The sequence below is a fragment of the Crocuta crocuta genome, unplaced genomic scaffold (assembly GCF_008692635.1).
Source record: "Crocuta crocuta isolate KB4526 unplaced genomic scaffold, BGI_CrCroc_1.0 scaffold36, whole genome shotgun sequence".
NCBI classification, from domain to species: domain Eukaryota; kingdom Metazoa; phylum Chordata; class Mammalia; order Carnivora; family Hyaenidae; genus Crocuta; species Crocuta crocuta.
In genome coordinates, this window is record NW_027532203.1 from 9003708 (window position 1) to 9010832 (window position 7125).

The window sequence follows — 7125 nt, forward strand, 5'->3', positions numbered from 1 at the left end:
CAGTGGGCTTCCCGGCTGAGGATTTGCGCGAGGAGGTGGCTGGAGCGAGACAGAAGCCCAAACTTGCTTCAGCGGACCGTTCATTACTTTATAAATATGTTACAGGATAGGGTGATAACCAACTGGATTTGCTGCCTTGTTGGTTACACAGCAACTGCGTGCTTCTCCTAGATGCAAGGAGAGCAGTTGTAGGAAGATAAGTATTTAAAAGTTTCTCTCTCCTCACTTTGAGGCACTACCCTGTGCCCCATGGGACAGCATGCGCTCAGGCACCCCAGCCCCCCGGGCAAAGAAGCCCGAAGAGCAGCTGGCCCAGCTTGGCTTGTGAGCACTTAAAATCTCCCTAGAAATTTCCAGAACCTCTCCCCTATCCACTTCCTTTGCCCACCACTGACACTGCTTCTCTCTGAAAGGTGGGCAGTGCCTGCAAAGCTGTGAGGTGAGCTGTGAGTGGGGAGGGCCTGGCTTTGCACACCACAGGTGGTCAGCTAGGCAGTGTTCCCCAGCTGACCAGGCCTGGAGCAAGTCCCCCTGATTTAACTCTTCATTGCCCACTTTCCTCATCCATCCCCGGGGCCAGGTCTTGGGGGTGGGCCACCTCACTTAGTCTTGCTTGGCCCATAAACGTTCATCAACCACTCTATAAATGCGTGGAACTCACTTTTGAAGGAGTCCAAGAACCAGGTAAGAGTGGCTGCTGCTGAGGGTGGAAGGAAAGCTCACTGCCTAACATTTTGTGTTGCTTGCCCTTCAGTTTGTTTTAGAATATGCATATGGTGCCTGTTGTAACATCCATTGGGAATAAAAATTAACCCATTTTCAGTGAGGTTGCTGGATACTCAGAGGCAACCCACCTATTTCTTTAGCTCTGTTCTTGGCAATTAACTTGTGGCATCTTCCACCCTAGTCTTGCCCTTGGCCTGGTCCTCCCAATACTGGCCAATAGGCACTCATGAAAGAAGCTGGAGGTGAAAAATTGTTCTCCGAGAACCTTTTCCAGTAAAGCGAATTGACACTTTCCAAAGGTTTTATGATTTCTTTCTCTCCTGAACTTCTTGCCTTATGGACTTCGGTGGGCCTAATGTTATGGCCTGTCTGTGGCCCTCAGATTCCTGAAAGGGGTCACCTCCTGGACTGTAAACTCCTGCAGAGATAGGGCCATGTCGCCTTCCCTGCTGTTTGCACATACTGCCTGGCAACTGTCCCATGTAGAGGGAGGCCATGCTTCATAAATGTTTGAGGTCCCTTGTGAAAAGCATCCGTCTGGTTGTGGACAGAGGCATGCAGAATGCAAGTGTCTGTTTCCAATGATTGACAAAGGGAGCTGTTCAGTTTGTACCCACTGAAGACATTTTATACCAAAACCTAAAAATGTGGGCCGAGAAGATACAAATAATCTTTTATTCATGGGGCTTATGTTATTTAACAAATGTTAGAAAAGGCCTGCACATCTGTATATGATGAACACTTGGGCAATATTTTTTGAATAATTACTGTAGTTTCTTTTAAAGAGAAGATCACAAGAATATAGTATAAAATGCCTAAAGGAGTAAGGTCATGTCTTAGCGAGCTGTCTAGTAACTAAACGTGTTGGAAAAACTCTTCTTGAACACGGAGTCAAGGAACATGCCACAGAGCTCAGAGTAATGGTATTACTTTCAGGCTCTGGAACCAGCAGACCTGACTTCAAAAGCTTAATCTGGCACCCACAGCTGTGTGACCTTGGGTAAGTTATCAGCCTCTCTGTGTTCCAGGCTCCCCATCTGCAGAACCAGAATAAAAACCTCCCAGGAATTGGGGGAAGATTCAAAGACACGTAAAGTTCTTGGCACAGCTCTGGTTCTTTATTAAGCTGTTAATAAATATGAGCTAAACAGCTTGGGCAAGTTTTCTGTGTATTTCTCTGACCCCATAAATGACCCACTACAGAGTTCATGGAAAGGGATGTACTTGGAGAGGCATTTTCCTACAGAAAATGGCAAGGATCAAGAAGCTCTTTGGTTTTCTTTATAAAAGAACATAGCAGGCTTTCCTGGGACATATGATACAGCCTCATTCCACCCAGATTTAAAAACTGATACATTGCTTATGTTTAGCATACCTTTGTGAACTTTCTAAAGAAAATCCTAGTAGGATGATCCCCATATTGAATATGGGCCATTGAAAGCCATAGATGTAAAGGAACCAAATTAGCCAGAAAATGAGCCAGCAGGCAGGAATCCTGTGCCAGGCCTAGAGGTGGAAATGACAATTACCGGAGGAAAAATTTCTGGGGATGGTGCTTCGCAGAGTGGCTGTAGTACTGGATATGGGATTTTTCAAGCCTGGGATGATAGCTACTTAATAAATTAAAACATAATGACATTTTTGTAGACTATCACTTAACAAATTTCATTAGAAATGAGACCTGTATGGGAGAACAGGAGGGTGAAAACAAGAAATACAGAAATGAAAGACCTCTCTGACTTCTGTTTTCTAGGGGAGCTGTTAGTTTGGACATAGGTACTTCCCTCTCCTACCTCTGTTGAGTGCACACGTTTTGCAAACATGTCTCTGAGACCCTGTCTAGGTCCTCACCAACTCATACCTACCAAGAGTAGCTTCCAGACATTTTGGATGGGAAAGCTGGGAAGGATGATGTCTTTGGTAAGAAAGAGCTTCCTTCATTCCTTTATTTCTGTTTTCTTTCATCAATTCATTAAAATAAAATGTGTTGGTTATCAGACATCTTGCTGGACAGATAAAGGGTTATAAAATCATCCTTGACCGCCCAATGCTTATGGTCTTGTGGGAGAGAGCTCAGTAAGCATAATGGCAGTGTCGTGTGAGTGGGCGCTTGGGTGGTACCATGGAGTAGACGTACTGCCAGCACTACGGAGAGCTTGTCAACAGAGGGCTGATGGGAGAGGCGGAGAATAAATTGTGACAGGTTGGGGGGGTTCTTCAAGGAGGGCAACATCTGAGCCGGGCTTTAAAGTATTGGTGTGATTCATTAGGTAAAGAGGTTAAAAAAGGACCTTCCAAATAGAGCGGTGGTGAGGAGGTAGGGAAGATTAATTATGGTGGGCTTGACTAACAGCAAGAGATGTGAGGTGACTGCCACAAAAGAAAAGCCCAGAAAAGGAGTGAGGGCCAGATTGTGAAGGGTCCTGGATGACTTGCTAAGGAGTTGGCTGTGCTTACAACTGTCCAACGTTTAAGAGAGGAATGGCTCAATCTAATTTGCACTGAATGGATGCAGGAGCAGCTGGACGCAGGCCCATGGGGAGATGGGAACAGCAGCTGCTCATGTGGACATCAGCTGATATGTCCTCTCCTTGTGCCAGAAGCATCAGTGTGCCTTAATTTATCAGTGAACCAAGTGACCATTTTCTGTTATGAGACACTCCTGAGTAAGGCACCAGGGAGTTGACTTTTGGAAGGGCAAGTGACCCCTCCTGGATCACATGGAGGTCATAATCAAGGGAGCTCGGGAATGGTCCACTGGAAAGCTGTTTTTTGGCCACACGTTACTGGAGTCTTTTCTGCACATTATTGCCTGACTTCTTAGTTCCTAGTAGGTCTAACAGTGGCCACAGGGGAAAGATTTGGGGACTCTGGGGGTTTCTTTATGACCTCAGGTGTGGGAAAGCCATTGTAGTCAAAGAAAGCCTCTCAAAAGCCCTCAGACAGAACTGGGACTAGAAAGATGCATGGGAATTTCCAGAGGTGGAGATTGTAGAAGAGGGCAGGGCAGGCAGCGCCAACCAGGCTGAACAAAGACGTGGAGGCAGGAGAAGAAAGGCATGTTGGGACCAGCGAATAGATATGCCCACTTGGAGTAAAGTGAAAACAGCCACGATGTAGAGAGCACTTCTTATGCGCCAGGAGCCTTTTATACGTAATCTGTCATCTTCACCCCGATCTGGAGAGGAAGGTATAATTATTTTCACTTCATAATCGAAGAAACTGATGGAAATGATCTTCCTCAAGACAAAGCTGCTTTGACTCTAAACCCCAGCCTATCCACTATTCCAAACTGCTTGGAATTGGTTCCTGAGACAGAGTTGGAAGTGTGTGCAGCCCTGGGAAATCTGAAGGCATCATCCTCTGAGAGTGAGAATCCGTTAATACTGGTGAGGAGGAGGAGAAGAAGAAGGAGGAGAGAGATGATGTCATATAACATTTATTGTTCACCTACTATGATTTGGATATTACCGTAGGCATTTTAACAACTGATCTCATTTAATCTCTATTCCATCCCTCTGAGGATGGAGAAAGAATAAAGAAACTGAGGCTCAGAGAGATTAATAATTTGCTAAGGTCACACAACTAGTGTGTTCCAGAAGAAGATTGGACTCCACTGGTATTCCAGAGCTCAGAGGAAGAGGGGCTTTAACTTTCTCTCTTGGTTATTGTATCTCACGCAGGATGACTAAGGAAGAGAGTGCATAGCCTCTTTGAAGAAGCCATTTAATCATAAGGGTGGAGTGCCAGGGCAACCAGGAAACAACCAGAATGATTCATCTGAAGGGCAGGGGCTGCTCTGAGGCTGGAAGAAGGTTGGGTAGGGCTGGAGCCTGGGGACAGAGGGCCAGCCCTCCTGTGGGGTTAGCCAGGGGACAGCAACTTACTTTCCTTGTATCCTTTAGTGCCAGCACACCGCTCAGCACAGCTGATGCTCAGTTTGTAAAGAAGGCAGGATACTCCTCTGCTCTACAGAATACCTGAGGTCCAGAGTGGGGAGAAGTTAGGTCTCCAGTACAGACTGTAGAGAAAGACTGTACACCTCAACTAGGGTAGATGAGTTGACTTACCTATTGAAGAGACCATGTTTAATGGAAATTAAGTAGTTAGATCAAGCTAGATTGATATTAATACATGTGCATAGTACAGAATATAAAGCACAGGAGGGAGGCAGTGGGAACAGTAAAACTCCCTCCCATCTTATTTCCTCAGAGACAGCCACTGTTGCTGTCCAGAGATGCCCTATGCATTCACAAGCATCTCAGTATTAATTTTTAAACCTAAGTGTGGAGACCAGTTTAAAATGATATTTATTTCAAGGTTTTTGTCTGCATCTTTACAAAAGACATTTGCATAAATTTCAACATTTCAGATGTTTGCAATGATTACCTTTTCTAGAAGCTGAGGAATTACTCACTTTGCGCCTACAGACGAATGCTTCTCTTAAAGCTCAGTGAAGCGGCTCTGTGTGAAAGGAATAGAAGAACTTCAAATAGCCCTTTCTTCATTGAATAAATAAAATATATTTGGAAAGCCGTCTTAAGACTTTTTGTGATCCAGTCCCTAGGAAATGTTTTGGAAGGAGCTATTATGTTCAATTGTGTTAATCTCCTGGGTCCTTGCATAGAATTTCCACTTTTTAAATGTTTGCAGCGATTACTTCTTCTAGAAGTTCAGGTATTATACTTGAAGAAGCTACTTGAAAAATAATCTTACAGTTAACTCTTAAGCTATTCTTATGTCTATTGTATCTTTTTATTGCACTGACTGTGGGTATAGGAAATCACCCACGGTTAGAGCCGCCACAATAACATTACCAGCGTACCATTAGGGGCGGTGTTTTAAAAAGGAATCTAATTTTAGCCTTCATCTTGAGTTTTGGGGCAGTTTTTGTCCCTTATGCTTCTAAAACTGTAATTGTCAACAACCTATCTTTGAGAGCAGGAGAAAAAAAACACTGTTTTGTTTGTATATTATTATAACAAAAGCTGGCAAAATTTTCCTTGTAATTATTAAAAATGCACTACCACTTGCTGATTTATTGATAGGTGCTGCTTACACAGAGGAAATGGTAGGGATTGTTGATGGATAGATTTCCAAGTACCCTCCTTTCTGAATTCTGAACCCCTTCTCCCAATTATAAGCATACACCCCTCACCTAAGATTTATTTTATGGTCATAGGAAATTCACAGAGATAAGAGATTGCTGGGCTTCTCAATATTGAAAAATCCAGTCTCAGTAGGCGCAGTGGGTGAGGAGGCTGAGCTACAACATGTTTTATATTATGGACATCTATGTTCTATATCAAGTCATGTTTATAGTAATGCTATGTGATAGCATTTTATTCTTTTCCACAGTTATGGGAAAGAGAGACTCAGTGAGGTTAAATAACTTGGCCAAGTTCACAGCAGCTTTTTTTTTTAATGGGATTTTAATATAGGACTGAATGACTGGACGATTATGCCTCTATTCACCAAACCTTGTTGCCTCCCATGCTAGAAGCTTAGGGTTTGTGCACTGGGACATGACAGATTTTACCCTGAAGTGGTATTTCTCATTAAAACAAGAGCCAAGGATGTGGTACCCATCTTGGCTTCTGTACCCCTTTCTCCTCATGGTTAGCTTTCCTCCAGAACATCTGAATACAAGGGAAGTGACTTCTCAATGGATGAGATGATCAATAAAAACCTACGACAAATCTCTTATCTCTTTGTTTCCAAATTTTATTTTGTTCTGTAGCTTTAGAGCTTTACATGCTAAAGCGATTGAGTTCTGTTGGAGGTGGTGTAAGATGAGGTGATGTCTGGCTTTGGGTGTTTGTACTTTTGAGGAAGGCAGTTTTGAAGTAAGACGATCCGCAGGTGGAGGAGGTTGGCGGAGAGTATCAGAGAAGTGGCAAGCAGATCAAGAATGTAATTAGCACCTTCTCCCTAATAGCATCTGGAGTAGAAGGAGCCAGGGCAGGCTTAGAGGCAAGAGCGAGGTAACCGATCTTCTACAGGGTATCTCTGATGCTTGCACCAGCTATCTGACACCTGCCTAAATTCCTATGTAGAAGTGTGCCTTTCTTTTTATTCTTGCTCTGAGTTCAACTTGCTTAGTAAGAAAAAAAAAAAACAAAAACAAAACCTCAATCATTTTGTATGCTGTTTCCTTGATGAAGAATTATATTTCTTGTATTTTTACTGAAGGAAAACGTCAAGCAAAAGTGAGTAGAAAGCATGTTATAATACTGCTCTTCACATCTGTCATCTGTGATTAAAGTAAGTCCACCTGTTGCACATTAGTCACCACAAAGAGGTATCGCTGCTCACCTGGGGGCAGGTGCTACGTCAAGGGTAGTCAGAGAGCGGAAGACGGAGAGTATTGCTTCATTTCTTGGAGACCCGACATGATAT